Source organism: Triticum aestivum, chromosome 3A (assembly GCF_018294505.1).
Source record: "Triticum aestivum cultivar Chinese Spring chromosome 3A, IWGSC CS RefSeq v2.1, whole genome shotgun sequence".
NCBI lineage: Eukaryota > Viridiplantae > Streptophyta > Magnoliopsida > Poales > Poaceae > Triticum > Triticum aestivum.
This window is the reverse complement of record NC_057800.1, coordinates 115,449,222-115,466,357: the sequence shown is the minus strand read 5'-3', so window position 1 is coordinate 115,466,357 and position 17,136 is coordinate 115,449,222.

Sequence of the window (17,136 nt, the reverse complement as noted above, 5' to 3'; positions counted from 1 at the left end):
CGCCCGGTGCCGGAGGAGTGTTGGATGTACGGGCATGGGATTGAGGGCCTCGGCTTCTTCCACGTCGAGGTGCCTGACATCCCCTCCCCCTCACCATCGCTCCTGGCGCTTGTCACATGAAGGACGGGGTCGCCTCGCCGGAGATGTTAGAGGAAGAGCTCAACCATCTCTACCACTGCTCCTGGGATTGGCAGGTCACCATGCTCCCCGGAGGCCAGTTCTCGGTTGTGTTCTCCGACACCATCAGCCACGGCTACGGCACCCGCAGCGGAGACATCACTCTAGCCCTTCACGGCCTAGTAGTGGACATCTCCGTGCCGGTGCGGGACCCCCTGGCGGTGGCGGTCTTGGACACTGCTTGGATCCTCATCGAGGGCCTACCCGACATCGCTCGTTCAGAGCGGGTTATTCGGAGCATGTCCCGCATCCTCGGCAAGGTGGTGGTCGTGGACGAGCTATCCCTCCGCAAGGACGAGGAGGTTCGCGTCAAGGTCAAATGCCTCGGCTCATCCAAGCTTCACGCCACGATCCGGGTGTTCTTCAACGATCAGGGTTTTGACCTCCGCATCTCCCCCGAGCCGCCCAACCACATTGGCCGCCCCCACATCCCCGACGACAGCTTCTTGGAGGGTGGGCCAGGCGGAGATGGGGCGGGGGATCGATGCAGTGACCGCGACCCCCGTCACGGACACCGCTTCGGCTCGGAGGAGGACGACGATGACTCCAAGGACAGTCCTCCTCACGACCAGCCCCCCACCCCTGCTAGGAGTGGCGGCGGGACCGGCCGCACCCGCTCCTCGGCCATTACGCCGCCCCCCGACGATGGCCTCGACGCTTCGAACGCCAGCCTTCAAGTCTTCCCCGTCTCATCACCTCGCTCCCCCGTCGGTCAGCTGCTTGATGTCTTCACCAACCTCTCCGTCGAGGCCACCTCGGACCCGCCCCGCTCGGCCACGCCCATGCTTCCCGCTCCGTTGGTGGGGTCCCCGGGGGCGGTCGTGGCCACCCTGGACCCGACCCCCTCTGACCCGGCCGATGCTGATGCGACGCTATGTTGGAGATATGCCCTAGAGGCAATCATGTATGATGATATTTCCTATGTGTTTATGAATAAAGATAGTCCTTGGACATTATCAATGATGTGTATCAGCAAGTACGTGACTTGTTTGTGGGATTATGCATTGTATGATGACTGTCCTAAAAGGTCCCTAGTCGAAAGGGCTGTGTGGACGCGTAGCCAACTAGACTAGCATATGACACGGGCGATGGCTTGGTCTCACTAGCCATGGAGCATTGGATGCTAACCGGATAATATGGACTTGGACGGATCTGGTCGGATTCGACGTAGTCGGATCCGAGTCGAGATAAGGTCTAAGTCAGACAGACCCAACTATGAGACGCAACGATATGTCATCTGTGAGTCTCTAGTACAATATATGTTCTATGTCCTAAGACCTGAGCTAACGCATGTACTCAGGATGGTGACAGACTTGCTTTGGGCCGACCAAACGCTACTCCGTGACTGGGTAGTTACAAAGGTAGGTTTCAGGCTTGTCCAGACCCATGCTGCGAGACATGGTCGAGCAAGATGAGATTTGCCCCTTCGACCAGGAGAGATATACTCTGGGCCCCTCGTGTGATCCGACCAGGATAAGCATGGCCATGCGACAAGGATTATGAGATAATCCGGATAGTGGTCGGCATCACTGGAACGAGAAAGAGGTTGGGCTACCACAAGGATGACAGACTCGCCTTGAGCTCGACAACATGTATCGTGTGGCAAAAGGAATGGAAGTGTGATGTACAGGTTCACTAACCAGCTTCATAGTCTGCTTGGTGTTCGGCATGCCTTTCTAGAGGCCGCTACCAACCGTGTAGTTCGGAGGTGATCTGAACTGCGACCAAGCCGACTTGAACCTAAGGGGTCACACGCTTAAGGGAAGGAACCTACGAGGTCGGATCCGAGGACACTGGTTGGATGTGATCCAAACTGTATTCGGATTATGGCCGAGTAGACTTATGGGCTTTAGGGTCCGTGCGGGGCCCAAGTGTTGAGCCCGTGACGGATGCCTATATATAGTGGAGGTGTGCACACTCATGCGGTTGATCGCTTTGGCGATGTCACTAGGGTTTGCATGTGTTGCGAATAGACACCGCACTCGCCGCCGGTTGTGTTACCGGACCTAGCAATCCGCCGCACGACGTTCCTCCTGCACGCGCGGATACCGTTAGAGGCGGTGCACTTGCGCCGCTCTGGCGAACCTGTACGTGGGAACCAACCACCGGTTGTACAAGGGAGATCGGACGAGGAGGAGACGATCCACGTGGACGCGCTACCCCAACTCTTCTTCCGCTACACGGCACTGCACGTCTAGTGGTAACGATCTGTGATCCATCTCCCGTAGCATGTTCTTGGTTGTTCTGCGCGTAGGAATTTTTAATTTGCAGTTGTCGCACCCTATCGTAGATCCCAACACGCTGGAGATGACGCTGCTTTCCTCCCCGCTGCCTGCGGCAGCCAGGACGCAGCCGGGGGTGGAGATCCAGCCTTCCGACGACGATCTGGCTCCGGCGCCGCCAGCTCCTCCGGCTTCTGTGCGGCCTTGCGGCCCGACGCCTTCGGGTCTTTCTCTGATGCTCCTGGACCCCGCTGCCGTAGGGCTGCAGGTGGTGGTGACCACCCCGGTGGCCGCCCCCCCTCCACCCCCCGGACCGCGGCCTACTCCAGGCGGGCTAGGTCGACCTCGTCGCTGGTGACCTCCTCCCGCCGCAGTGCTCGGATCGAGGCGGCCAGGCCGGTTGGCAGCCCTGCTCTACCTATTCCCGAGCAGGCAGTGAAGAAAATATGCCCTAGAGGCAATAATAATGTTATTATTTTATTTCCTTATATCATGATAAATGTTTATTATTCATGCTAGAATTGTATTATCCGGAAACATAATACTTGTGTGAATACATAGACAAACCAAACGTCACTAGTATGCCTCTACTTGACTAGCTCATTAATCAAAGATGGTTATGTTTCCTAACCATAGACATGTGTTGTCATTTGATTAACGGGATCACATTATTAGGAGAATGATGTGATTGACATGACCCATTCCATTAGCTTAGCACCCGATTGTTTAGTATGTTGCTATTGCTTTCTTCATGACTTATACATGTTCCTATGACTATGAGATTAGGCAACTCCCATTTGCCGGAGGAACACTTTGTGTGCTACCAAACATCACAACATAACTGGGTGATTATAAAGGAGCTCTACAGGTGTCTCCAAAGGTAAATGTTTGGTTGGCGTATTTCAAGATTAGGATTTGTCACTCCGATTGTCGGAGAGGTATCTCTGGGCCCTCTCGGTAATGCACATCACATAAGCCTTGCAAGCATTGCAACTAATGAGTTAGTTGCGAGATGATGTATTACGAAACGAGTAAAGAGACTTGCCAGTAACAAGATTGAACTAGGTATTGAGATACCGACGATCAAATCTCGGGCAAGTAACATACCGATGACAAAGGGAACAACGTATGTTGTTATGCGGTCTGACCGATAAAGATCTTCGTAAAATATGTAGGAGCCAATATGAGTATCCAGGTTCTGCTATTGGTTATTGACCGGAGACATGTCTCGGTCATGTCTACATTGTTCTCGAACCCGTAGGGTCCACACGCTTAAGGTTTCGATGACAGTTATATTATGAGTTTATGAGTTTTGATGTACCGAAGTTAGTTCGGAGTCCCGGATGTGATCACGGACATAACGAGGAGTCTCGAAATGGTCGAGACATAAAGATTGATATATTGGACGGCTATATTCGGACACCGGAAGTGTTCCGGGTGATTTTGGAGAAAACCGGAGTACCGGAGGGTTACCGGAACCCCCTTGGAAGAAGTAATGGGCCATATGGGCCTTAGTGGAGAAAGAGAAGGGCAACCAGGGTGGGCCGCGCGCCTCCTCCCCCCTGGTCCGAATTGGACTAGGAGAGGGGGGGGCGGCGCCCCCCTTTCCTTCTCCTTCCCCACTTCCTTCCCCCTCCTAGTAGGAGTCCTACTCCTACTAGGAGGAGGACTCCTCCTTGGCGCGCCTATAGGGCCGGCCGGCCTCCTCCCCTTGCTCCTTTATATACGGGGGCAGGGGGCACCCCTAGACACACAAGTTGATCCACGTGATCATTTTCTTAGCCGTGTGCGGTGCCCCCTTCCACCATAATCCTCGATAATATTGTAGCGGTGCTTAGGCGAAGCCCTGCGACGGTAGAACATCAAGATCGTCACCACGCCGTCGTGCTGACGGAACTCTTCCCCGACACTTTGCTGGATCGGAGTCCGGGGATCGTCATCGAGCTGAACGTGTGCTAAAACTCGGAGGTGCCGTAGTTTCGGTGCTTGATCGGTCGGGCCGTGAAGACGTACGACTACATCAACCGCGTTGTGCTAACGCTTCCGCTGTCGGTCTACAAGGGTACGTAGATCACACTCTCCCCTCTCGTTGCTATGCATCACCATGATCTTGCGTGTGCGTAGGAATTTTTTTGAAATTACTACGTTCCCCAACAGTGGCATCCGAGCCTAGGTTTTATGTGTTGATGTTATATGCACGAGTAGAACACAAGTGAGTTGTGGGCGATATAAGTCATACTGCTTACCAGCATGTCATACTTTGGTTCGGCGGTATTGTTGGACGAAGCGGCCCGGACCGACATTACGCGTACGCTTACGCGAGACCGGTTCTCCCGACGTGCTTTGCACAAAGGTGGCTAGCGGGTGTCAGTTTCTCCAACTTTAGTTGAACCGAGTGTGGCTACGCCCGGTCCTTGCGAAGGTTAAAACAACACCAACTTGACAAACTATCGTTGTGGTTTTGATGCGTAGGTAAGATTGGTTCTTGCTTAAGCCCGTAGCAGCCACGTAAAACTTGCAACAACAAAGTAGAGGACGTCTAACTTGTTTTTGCAGGGCATGTTGTGATGTGATATGGTCAAGACATGATGCTAAATTTTATTGTATGAGATGATCATGTTTTGTAACCAAGTTATCGGCAACTGGCAGGAGCCATATGGTTGTCGCTTTATTGTATGCAATGCAATTGCGCTGTAATGCTTTACTTTATCACTAAGCGGTAGCGATAGTCGTGGAAGCATAAGATTGGCGAGACGACAACGATGCTACGATGGTGATCAAGGTGTCGCGCCGGTGACGATGGTGATCACGACGGTGCTTCGAAGATGAAGATCACAAGCACAAGATGATGATGGCCATATCATATCACTTATATTGATTGCATGTGATGTTTATCTTTTATGCATCTTATCTTGCTTTGATTGACGGTAGCATTTTAAGATGATCTCTCACTAATTATCAAGAAGTGTTCTCCCTGAGTATGCACCATTGCGAAAGTTCTTCGTGCTGAGACACCACGTGATGATCGGGTGTGATAGGCTCTACGTTCAAATACAACGGGTGCAAAACAGTTGCACACGCGGAATACTCAGGTTATACTTGACGAGCCAAGCATATACAGATATGGCCTCGGAACACGGAGACCGAAAGGTCGAGCGTGAATCATATAGTAGATATGATCAACATAGTGATGTTCACCAATGAAACTACTCCATCTCACGTGATGATCGGACATGGTTTAGTTGATTTGGATCACGTAATCACTTAGAGGATTAGAGGGATGTCTATCTAAGTGGGAGTTCTTTAGTAATATGATTAATTGAACCTAAATTTATCATGAACTTAGTACCTGATAGTATCTTGCTTGTTTATGTTTGATTGTAGATAGATGGCCCGTGCTGTTGTTCCGTTGAATTTTAATGCGTTCCTTGAGAAAGCAAAGTTGAAAGATGATGGTAGCAATTACACGGACTGGGTCCGTAACTTGAGGATTATCCTCATTGCTGCACAGAAGAATTACGTCCTGGAAGCACCGCTGGGTGCCAGGCCTGCTGCTGGAGCAACACCAGATGTTATGAACGTCTGGCAGAGCAAAGCTGATGACTACTCGATAGTTCAGTGTGCCATGCTTTACGGCTTAGAATCGGGACTTCAACGACGTTTTGAACGTCATGGAGCATATGAGATGTTCCAGGAGTTGAAGTTAATATTTCAAGCAAATGCCCGGATTGAGAGATATGAAGTCTCCAATAAGTTCTATAGCTGCAAGATGGAGGAGAACAGTTCTGTCAGTGAGCATATACTCAAAATGTCTGGGTATAATAATCACTTGATTCAATTGGGAGTTAATCTTCCAGATGATTGCGTCATTGACAGAATTCTCCAATCACTGCCACCAAGCTACAAGAGCTTCGTGATGAACTATAATATGCAAGGGATGAATAAGACTATTCCCGAGCTCTTCGCAATGCTGAAAGCTGCGGAGGTAGAAATCAAGAAGGAGCATCAAGTGTTGATGGTCAATAAGACCACTAGTTTCAAGAAAAAGGGCAAAGGAAAGAAGAAGGGGAACTTCAAAAAGAACAGCAAGCAAGTTGCTACTCAAGAGAAGAAACCCAAACCTGGACCTAAGCCTGAAACTGAGTGCTTCTACTGCAAGCAGACTGGTCACTGGAAGCGGAACTGCCCCAAGTATTTGGCGGATAAGAAGGATGGCAAGGTGAACAAAGGTATATGTGATATACATGTTATTGATGTGTACCTTACTAATGCTCGCAGTAGCACCTGGGTATTTGATACTGGTTCTGTTGCTAACATTTGCAACTCGAAACAGGGACTACGGATTAAGCGAAGATTGGCTAAGGACGAGGTGACGATGCGCGTGGGAAATGGTTCCAAAGTCGATGTGATCGCGGTCGGCACGCTACCTCTACATCTACCTTCGGGATTAGTATTAGACCTAAATAATTGTTATTTGGTGCCAGCGTTAAGCATGAACATTATATCTGGATCTTGTTTGATGCGAGACGGTTATTCATTTAAATCAGAGAATAATGGTTGTTCTATTTTATGAGTAATATCTTTTATGGTCATGCACCCTTAAAGAGTGGTCTATTCTTATTAAATCTCGATAGTAGTGACACACATATTCATAATGTTGAAGCCAAAAGATGCAGAGTTGATAATGATAGTGCAACTTATTTGTGGCACTGCCGTTTGGGTCATATCGGTGTAAAGCGCATGAAGAAACTCCATACTGATGGACTTTTGGAACCACTTGATTATGAATCACTTGGTACTTGCGAACCGTGCCTTATGGGTAAGATGACAAAAACACCGTTCTCCGGTACTATGGAGAGAGCAACAGATTTGTTGGAAATCATACATACAGATGTATGTGGTCCGATGAATGTTGAGGCTCGTGGCGGATATCGTTATTTTCTCACCTTCACAGATGACTTAAGCAGATATGGGTATATCTACTTAATGAAACATAAGTCTGAAACATTTGAAAAGTTCAAAGAATTTCAGAGTGAAGTTGAAAATCATCGTAACAAGAAAATAAAATTCCTACGATCTGATCGTGGAGGAGAATATTTGAGTTACGAGTTTGGTGTACATTTGAAACAATGCGGAATAGTTTCGCAACTCACGCCACCCGGAACACCACAGCGTAATGGTGTGTCCGAACGTCGTAATCGTACTTTACTAGATATGGTGCGATCTATGATGTCTCTTACTGATTTACCGCTATCGTTGTGGGGATATGCTCTAGAGACAGCCGCATTCACGTTAAATAGGGCACCATCAAAATCCGTTGAGACGAAGCCTTATGAACTGTGGTTTAGCAAGAAACCAAAGTTGTCATTTCTGAAAGTTTGGGGCTGCGATGCTTATGTGAAAAAGCTTCAACCTGATAAGCTCGAACCCAAATCGGAGAAATGTGTCTTCATAGGATATCCAAAGGAAACTATTGGATACACCTTCTATCACAGATCCGAAGGCAAGACTTTTGTTGCTAAATTCGGAAACTTTCTAGAGAAGGAGTTTCTCTCGAAAGAAGTGAGTGGGAGGAAAGTAGAACTTGACGAGGTAACTGTACCTGCTCCCTTATTGGAAAGTAGTACATCACAGAAACCAGTTTCTGTGACACCTACACCAATTAGTGAGGAAGCTAATGATGATGATCATGAAACTTCAGAACAAGATACTACTGAACCTCGTAGATCAACCAGAGTAAGATCCGCACCAGAGTGGTACGGTAATCCTGTTCTGGAAGTCATGCTACTAGATCATGATGAACCTACGAACTATGAAGAAGCGATGGTGAGCCCAGATTCCGCAAAATGGCTTGAAGCCATGAAATCTGAGATGGGATCCATGTATGAGAACAAAGTATGGACTTTGGTTGACTTGCCCAATGATCGGCAAGCAATTGAGAATAAATGGATCTTCAAGAAGAAGACTGACGCTGACGGTAATATTACTGTCTACAAAGCTCGACTTGTCGCAAAAGGTTTTCGACAAGTTCAAGGGATTGACTACGATGAGACCTTCTCACCCGTAGCGATGCTTAAGTCTGTCCGAATCATGTTAGCAATTGCCGCATTTTATAATTATGAAATTTGGCAGATGGATGTCAAAACTGCATTCCTGAATGGATTTCTGGAAGAAGAGTTGTATATGATGCAACCGGAAGGTTTTGTCGATCCAAAGGGAGCTAACAAAGTATGCAAGCTCCAGCGATCCATTTATGGACTGGTGCAAGCTTCTCGGAGTTGGAATAAACGCTTTGATAGTGTGATCAAAGCATTTGGTTTTGTACAGACTTTTGGAGAAGCCTGTATTTACAAGAAAGTGAGTGGGAGCTCTGTAGCATTTCTGATATTATATGTAGATGACATATTACTAATCGGAAATGATATAGAATTTCTGAATAGCATAAAGGGATACTTGAATAAGAGTTTTTCAATGAAAGACCTCGGTGAAGCTGCTTACATATTGGGCATTAAGATCTATAGAGATAGATCAAGACGCTTAATTGGACTTTCACAAAGCACATACCTTGACAAAATTTTGAAGAAGTTCAAAATGGATCAAGCAAAGAAAGGATTCTTGCCTGTGTTACAAGGTGTGAAATTGAGTAAGACTCAATGCCCGACCAATGCAGAAGATAGAGAGAAAATGAAAGATGTTCCCTATGCTTCAGCCATAGGCTCTATCATGTATGCAATGCTGTGTACCAGACCTGATGTGTGTCTTGCTATAAGTCTAGCAGGGAGGTACCAAAGTAATCCAGGAGTGGATCACTGGACAGCGGTCAAGAACATCCTGAAATACCTGAAAAGGACTAAGGATATGTTTCTCATATATGGAGGTGACAAAGAGCTCATAGTAAATGGTTACGTTGATGCAAGCTTTGACACTGATCCGGACGATTCTAAATCGCAAACCGGATACGTGTTTACATTAAACGGTGGAGCTGTCAGTTGGTGCAGTTCTAAACAAAGCGTTGTGGCGGGATCTACATGTGAAGCGGAGTACATAGCTGCTTCGGAAGCAGCAAACGAAGGAGTCTGGATGAAGGAGTTCATATCCGATCTAGGTGTCATACCTAGTGCATCGGGTCCAATGAAAATCTTTTGTGACAATACTGGTGCAATTGCCCTGGCAAAGGAATCCAGATTTCACAAGAGAACCAAGCACATCAAGAGACGCTTCAATTCCATCCGGGATCTAGTCCAGGTGGGAGACATAGAGATTTGCAAGATACATACGGATCTGAATGTTGCAGACCCGTTGACTAAGCCTCTTCCACGAGCAAAACATGATCAGCACCAAAGCTCCATGGGTGTTAGAATCATTACTGTGTAATCTAGATTATTGACTCTAGTGCAAGTGGGAGACTGAAGGAAATATGCCCTAGAGGCAATAATAATGTTATTATTTTATTTCCTTATATCATGATAAATGTTTATTATTCATGCTAGAATTGTATTATCCGGAAACATAATACTTGTGTGAATACATAGACAAACCAAACGTCACTAGTATGCCTCTACTTGACTAGCTCATTAATCAAAGATGGTTATGTTTCCTAACCATAGACATGTGTTGTCATTTGATTAACGGGATCACATTATTAGGAGAATGATGTGATTGACATGACCCATTCCATTAGCTTAGCACCCGATCGTTTAGTATGTTGCTATTGCTTTCTTCATGACTTATACATGTTCCTATGACTATGAGATTATGCAACTCCCGTTTGCCGGAGGAACACTTTGTGTGCTACCAAACGTCACAACGTAACTGGGTGATTATAAAGGAGCTCTACAGGTGTCTCCAAAGGTAAATGTTGGGTTGGCGTATTTCGAGATTAGGATTTGTCACTCCGATTGTCGGAGAGGTATCTCTGGGCCCTCTCGGTAATGCACATCACATAAGCCTTGCAAGCATTGCAACTAATGAGTTAGTTGCGAGATGATGTATTACGAAACGAGTAAAGAGACTTGCCGGTAACGAGATTGAACTAGGTATTGAGATACCGACGATCGAATCTCGGGCAAGTAACATACCGATGACAAAGGGAACAACGTATGTTGTTATGCGGTCTGACCGATAAAGATCTTCGTAGAATATGTAGGAGCCAATATGAGCATCCAGGTTCCGCTATTGGTTATTGACCGGAGACATGTCTCGGTCATGTCTACATTGTTCTCGAACCCGTAGGGTCCGCACGCTTAAGGTTTCGATGACAGTTATATTATGAGTTTATGAGTTTTGATGTACCGAAGTTAGTTCGGAGTCCCGGATGTGATCACGGACATAACGAGGAGTCTCGAAATGGTCGAGACATAAAGATTGATATATTGGACGGCTATATTCGGACACCGGAAGTGTTCCGGGTGATTTCGGAGAAAACCGGAGTACCGGAGGGTTACCGGAACCCCCCCGGGAGAAGTAATGGGCCATATGGGCCTTAGTGGAGAAAGAGAAGGGCAGCCAGGGTGGGCCGCGTGCCTCCTCCCCCCTGGTCCGAATTGGACTAGGAGAGGGGGGGCGGCGCCCCCCTTTCCTTCTCCTTCCCCACTTCCTTCCCCCTCCTAGTAGGAGTCCTACTCCTACTAGGAGGAGGACTCCTCCTTGGCGCGCCTATAGGGCCGGCCGGCCTCCTCCCCTTGCTCCTTTATATACGGGGGCAGGGGGCACCCCTAGACACACAAGTTGATCCACGTGATCGTTTTCTTAGTCGTGTGCGGTGCCCCCTTCCACCATAATCCTCGATAATATTGTAGCGGTGCTTAGGCGAAGCCCTGCGGCGGTAGAACATCAAGATCGTCACCACGCCGTCGTGCTGATGAAACTCTTCCCCGACACTTTGCTGGATCGGAGTCCGGGGATCGTCATCGAGCTGAACGTGTGCTAAAACTCGGAGGTGCCGTAGTTTCGGTGCTTGATCGGTCGGGCCGTGAAGACGTACGACTACATCAACCGCGTTGTGCCAACGCTTCCGCTGTCGGTCTACAAGGGTACGTAGATCACACTCTCCCCTCTCATTGCTATGCATCACCATGATCTTGCGTGTGCGTAGGATTTTTTTCGAAATTACTACGTTCCCCAATAGGCAGAGCTCAGGGCCGCTGCTCGGAACCTCGAGCCAGGTACCCCGATCATCCCTGCCTCTTTAGCTACTCGTTCCTTTTCGGCCTTGCAGTCGACTCCGCTTGGCCACCTCGCGAAGGTGGCAGCGGACTCGGCGATTGTGTTTCGGGGGGAGGTTGCCCCCCGCTAGTTCAAATTGAGGCTATCCGTGCATGGGAAATCCTAGATGGTCACCTCGCCGAGGCCCGTGCACGCGCTTCCTCGTCTTCGGATGCCCCCTCAGGGATGGCTCCGAACCCTCCGCCTCGCCTGCCGGCCGCCCCAGTTGAGATCCGCGGCCGCACTCGCTCTCGTAACGCTGCCCTCCGCGCCCAGAGCGCTTCTCGTGTCTTGGGGTCAAGCAGCCCTCCGATGGATGAGTGATGCGGACCCTCTTCTGGAACATCCGCGGTTTCGGCCAAGATGGCGGGCGCTGCCAACTAATCGAATACATGCGATCTGAGCGAATCGACATTGTGGCCATTCAAGAAACCATGCATACAGAATTTTCCTTGTCGGAGCTCGAGCCCTTGAGCTCCGACCTATTTGCTTGGCACTGGTTTCCTTCTAGTGGGAGTGCAGGCCACTCGGGTGGCATCCTCCTAGGGGTGAAGGATGCCACCTTTGAGGTAGGCAGCATGGATCGGGGTGAGTTTTTCGTGAGCATGGAGATTTTCGAGCGGGCTCTGAACTTCAAATGGGAAATTATTGCGGTATATGGGCCGGCCGACCACCGCCGGTTTGAGGCTTTCCTCGGTGAGCTCAGTAGGAAGGTCGCGGCGGCGCAGCTTCCGGTTGTGGTGGGAGGTGATTTCAACCTCATCAGGTCGGAAGAAGACAAGAGCAATAACTTGGTGAACCTCCCGCGGATGCAGATGTTCAATGACTACATCGCGGACATGGGGCTTCATGAGCTTGATCGTGTCGGGGCCAGGTTCACTTGGACTAACCGTCAGGTTGAGCCGACTCGATCAGTCCTCGACCGGGTCTTCGCTTCCCCTGAGTGGGACATTCGTTGCCCCCTAGCATCGCTCCGGGCGATTACGCGCATTGGCTCAGACCACGTCCCCCTTCTCCTCTCTTCGGAGAATGAGTGTCCTCCTCTCCCACCCCGATTTCGCTTCGAGACCTTCTGGTTACGCCAGCCTGGGTTTTCTGCCACCGTGGGCGCGAGATGGCTTGAGGCACGTGATCCTCCATCGATCCCTTTCGGCCATGGACAACTGGCACTTCTGCGCCAAGCGGTCACGACAATTCATGAAGGGTTGGGGTGCAAACGTTGGCCGCGACATCCGGGAGCGTAAAAAAGCTCTCCTTCAGGAAATCCAGGCTCTAGACCTTTGGGCTGACTCCGCTGGCCTCTTGACTGACGACTGGATGCTTCGATATGACTTGGAAGACCAGCTCACGGTCATCTACTCAGACGAGGAGGCATACTGGCGGCTAAGAGGTACTCAGAATTGGGTCCTTAAAGGGGACGCCAATACTGCCTACTTCCAGGCCATTGCGAACGGCCGTCGTCGTCGAAACTCCATCCCCCTTCTGTGGGATGGGGAACACCTCCTCCAGAGTCCCAAGGACATCCGGGCCCATGTAGATGGCTTTTACAGAGACCTATTCTCTGCTTCCCCTCGGGGAGGTCTTGCCCTGGCGCAAGACATTTGGCCGGCCGACAGGTGCATTTCGCCTGCGGACAACGAGGCCCTCACGGCTCCGTTTTCCGAGGTGGAAGTCTGGGCGGCTATTAAGGGCATGAACCCATCCTCGGCGCCGGGCCCCGATGGGCTCCCTGTGAAGTTCTTACAGACCTTCTGGGAGGTGATCAAACCGGAGGTAATGGCACTCTTTAACGAGTTCTTCGTCGGGTCCATCGACCTCGCCCGACTCAACTTTGGGGTAATCACCATCATCCCCAAAGTAGCGGGGGCATCGGAGATCCGCCAATTCCATCCAATTATGGTGATTAACATCATCTTCCGCATCCTCGCAAAAGGGGTACGCCATTAGGGCGGCCCCTTTTGCCGACCGGATCACTCACCCAGATCAGTCAGCCTTCATCCAGGGCCATTATATCCTTGACGAAGTCCTGTTGTTTCATGAAGCACTCCATGAGGTTCACTCCAAACACCTCAAGGCTGTCTTCCTGAAACTTGACTTCCACAAGGCATATGACACGGTGAGTTGGGCTTTCCTTCGGGAATGTCTTCTTCGAAAGGGCTTCGATGATCGGTGGGTGACTAGGGTGATGCAGATGGTTTCCTCAGGCCGGACTGCGGTGAACATTAATGGGGAAATCGGCCCCTTCTTCCCCACCTTTTGTGGGGTGCGACAGAGCGACCCTTTCTCCCCGTTCCTGTTCAACATGGTGGTTGACGCCTTGGCCGCCATCTTGGATAAGGCCAAGGCGGCTGGCCACATTAAGGGGATAGTCCCGTATCTGGTTGGGGAGCACGGGATTGATAACCCACAAGTATAGGGGATCGCAACAACTTTCGAGGGTAGAGTATTCAGCCCAAATTTATTGATTCGACACAAGGGGAGCCAAAGAATATTCTCAAGTATTAGCAGCTGAGTTGTCAATTCAACCACACCTGGAAACTTAATATCTGCAACAACGTGTTTAGTAGCATAGTAATATGATAGTGGTGGTAGCAGTAACAAAAGTAAAGACAGTAAAAGTAATGTTTTTGGTATTTTGTAGTGATTGTAACACTAGCAGCGGGAAAGTAAATAAGTGAGAACCAGTATATGGAAAACTCATAGGCACCGGATCAGTGATGGATAATTATGCCGGATGCGGTTCATCATGTAACAGTCATAACATAGGGTAACACAGAACTAGCTCCAATTCATCAATGTAATGTAGGCATGTATTCCATATATAGTCATACGTGCTTATGGAAAAGAACTTGCATGACATCTTTTGTCCTACCCTCCCGTGGCAGCTGGGTCCTATTGGAAACTAAGGGATATTAAGGCCTCCTTTTAATAGAGAACCGGAACAAAGCATTAGCACATAGTGAATACATGAACTCCTCAAACTATGGTCATCACCGGGAGTGGTCCCGATTATTGTCACTTTGGGGTTGCCGGATCATAACACATACTAGGTGACTATAGACTTGCAAAATAGGATCAAGAACTCACATATATTCATGAAAATATAATAGGTTCAGATCTGAAATCATGGCACTCGGGCCATAGTGACAAGCATTAAGCATAGCAAAGTCATAGCAACATCAATCTCAGAACATAATGGATACTAGGGATCAAACCCTAACAAAACTAACTCGATTACATGATAAACCTCATCCAACCCATCACCGTCCAGCAAGCCTACGATGGAATTACTCACGCGCGGCGGTGAGCATCATGAAATTGGTGATGGAGGATGGTTGATGATGACTACGACGACAATCCCCCTCGCCGGAGCCCCGAACGGACTCCAGATCAGCCCTCCCGAGAGGTTTTAGGGCTTGGCGGCAGCTCCGTATTGTAAAACGCGATGATTTCTTCTCCCTGATTTTTTTCTCTCCGAAAGCAAATATATAGAGTTGGAGTTGGCGTCGGAGGGCATCCAGGGGGCCCACGAGGTAGGGGGCGCGCCCTAGGGGGGCACCCTCGTGAGAAGGGTGTGGGCCCCCTGGTCTTCATCTTTGGCGAGGATTTTTTATTATTTTTTCTAAGATGTTCGGTGGAGTTTCAGGTCATTCCGAGAATATTTGTTTTCTGCATATAAAACAACACCATGGCAATTCTGTTGAAAACAACGTCAGTCCGGGTTAGTTCCATTCAAATCATACAAGCTAGAGTCCAAAACAAGGGCAAAAGTGTTTGGAAAAGTAGATACGACGGAGACGTATCAACTCCCCCAAGCTTAAACCCTTGCTTGTCCTTAAGCAATTCAGTTGACAAACTGAAAGAAAGAAAGAAAAACTTTTACAACTCTGTTTGCTCTTGTTGTTGTAACTATGTCAAGCCAGCATTCAAGTTTTCATCATAGATCATAACTAACCACATTTGCAATAATTCTCAGGTCTCACAATTACTCATATCAATAGCATAATCAACTAGCAAGCCATAATAATAAATCTCGGATGACAATACTTTCTCAAAACATTCATAATATGATATAACAAGATGGTATCTCGCTAGCCCTTTGTGAGACCGCAAAACATAAATGCAGAGCACCTTTTAAAGATCAATGACTGACTAGACATTGTAATTCATGGTAAACGAGATCCAATCATAGTCACACCCAATATAAATTAATAGTGATGAATGCAAATGACGGCTCTGCTCTCCAGCTAGTGCTTTTTAATAAGAGGGTGATGACTCAACATAAAAGTAAATGGATAGGCCCTTCACAGAGGGAAGCAGGGATTTGTAGAGGCGCTAGAGCTCAGTTTTGAAATAGAGATAAATTGTATTTTGAGCGGTATACTTTCATTGTCAACGTAACAACTAAGAGATGGCGATATCTTCCATGCTAAACACATTATAGGCGGTTCCCAAACAGAATGGTAAAGTTTATACTCCCCCTCCACCAACAAGCATCAATCCATGGCTTGCTTGAAACAACGAGTGCCTCCAACATACATCAGGTCCCAGGGGGAGCTTTGTTTGCAATTAATTTTGATTTAGTTTGCATAAAGCATGAGACCGGGCATCCCGGTGACCAGCCATTTTCTCGTGAGTGAGGAGCGGAGTCCACTCCTCTTGAGAATAACCCGCCTAACACGGAAGATAAGGACAGCCTTGGTTGATACATGAGCTATTCGAGCATACAAAACAGAATGATTATTTGAAGGTTTAGAGTTTGGCACATACAAATTTACTTGGAACGGCAGGTAGATACCGCATATAGGAAGGTATGGTGGACTCATCTGGAATAACTTTGGGGTTTAAGGGATTGGATGCACAAGCAGTATTCCCGCTTAGTACAAGTGAAGGCTAGCAAAAGACTGGGAAGCGACCAACTAGAGAGCGACAACAGCCATGTACATGCATTAAAATTAATAAACATTGGATGCAAGCATGAGTAGGATATAATCCACCATGAACATAAATATCGTGAAGGCTATGTTGATTTTGTTTCAACTACATGCGTGAACATGTGCCAAGTCAAGTCACTTAAATCATTCAAAGGAGGATACCACCCCATCATACCACATCATAATCATCTCAATAGCATGTTGGCACACAAGGTAAACCATTATAACTCATAGCTAATCAAGCATGGCACAAGCAACTATGATCTCTAATTGTCATTGTAAACATGTTTATTCATAACAAGCTGAATCAAGAACGAGGGGCTCATCATATTTACAAAAACAAAAGAGGTCGAGTTCATACCAGCTTTTCTCATCTCAGTCAGTCCATCATATATCATCATAATTGCCTTTCACTTGCACGACCGAACGGTGTGAATAATAATAAGAGTGTACGTGCATTGGACTAAGCTGGAATCTGCGAGCATTCAATAAACAGGAGAAGACAAGGCAATATGGGCTCTTGGTTAAATCAACAATAATGCTTATAAGAGCCACTTCAACAATTTAATTCTAGTCTTCTCCTACTGACCCCCAAATAA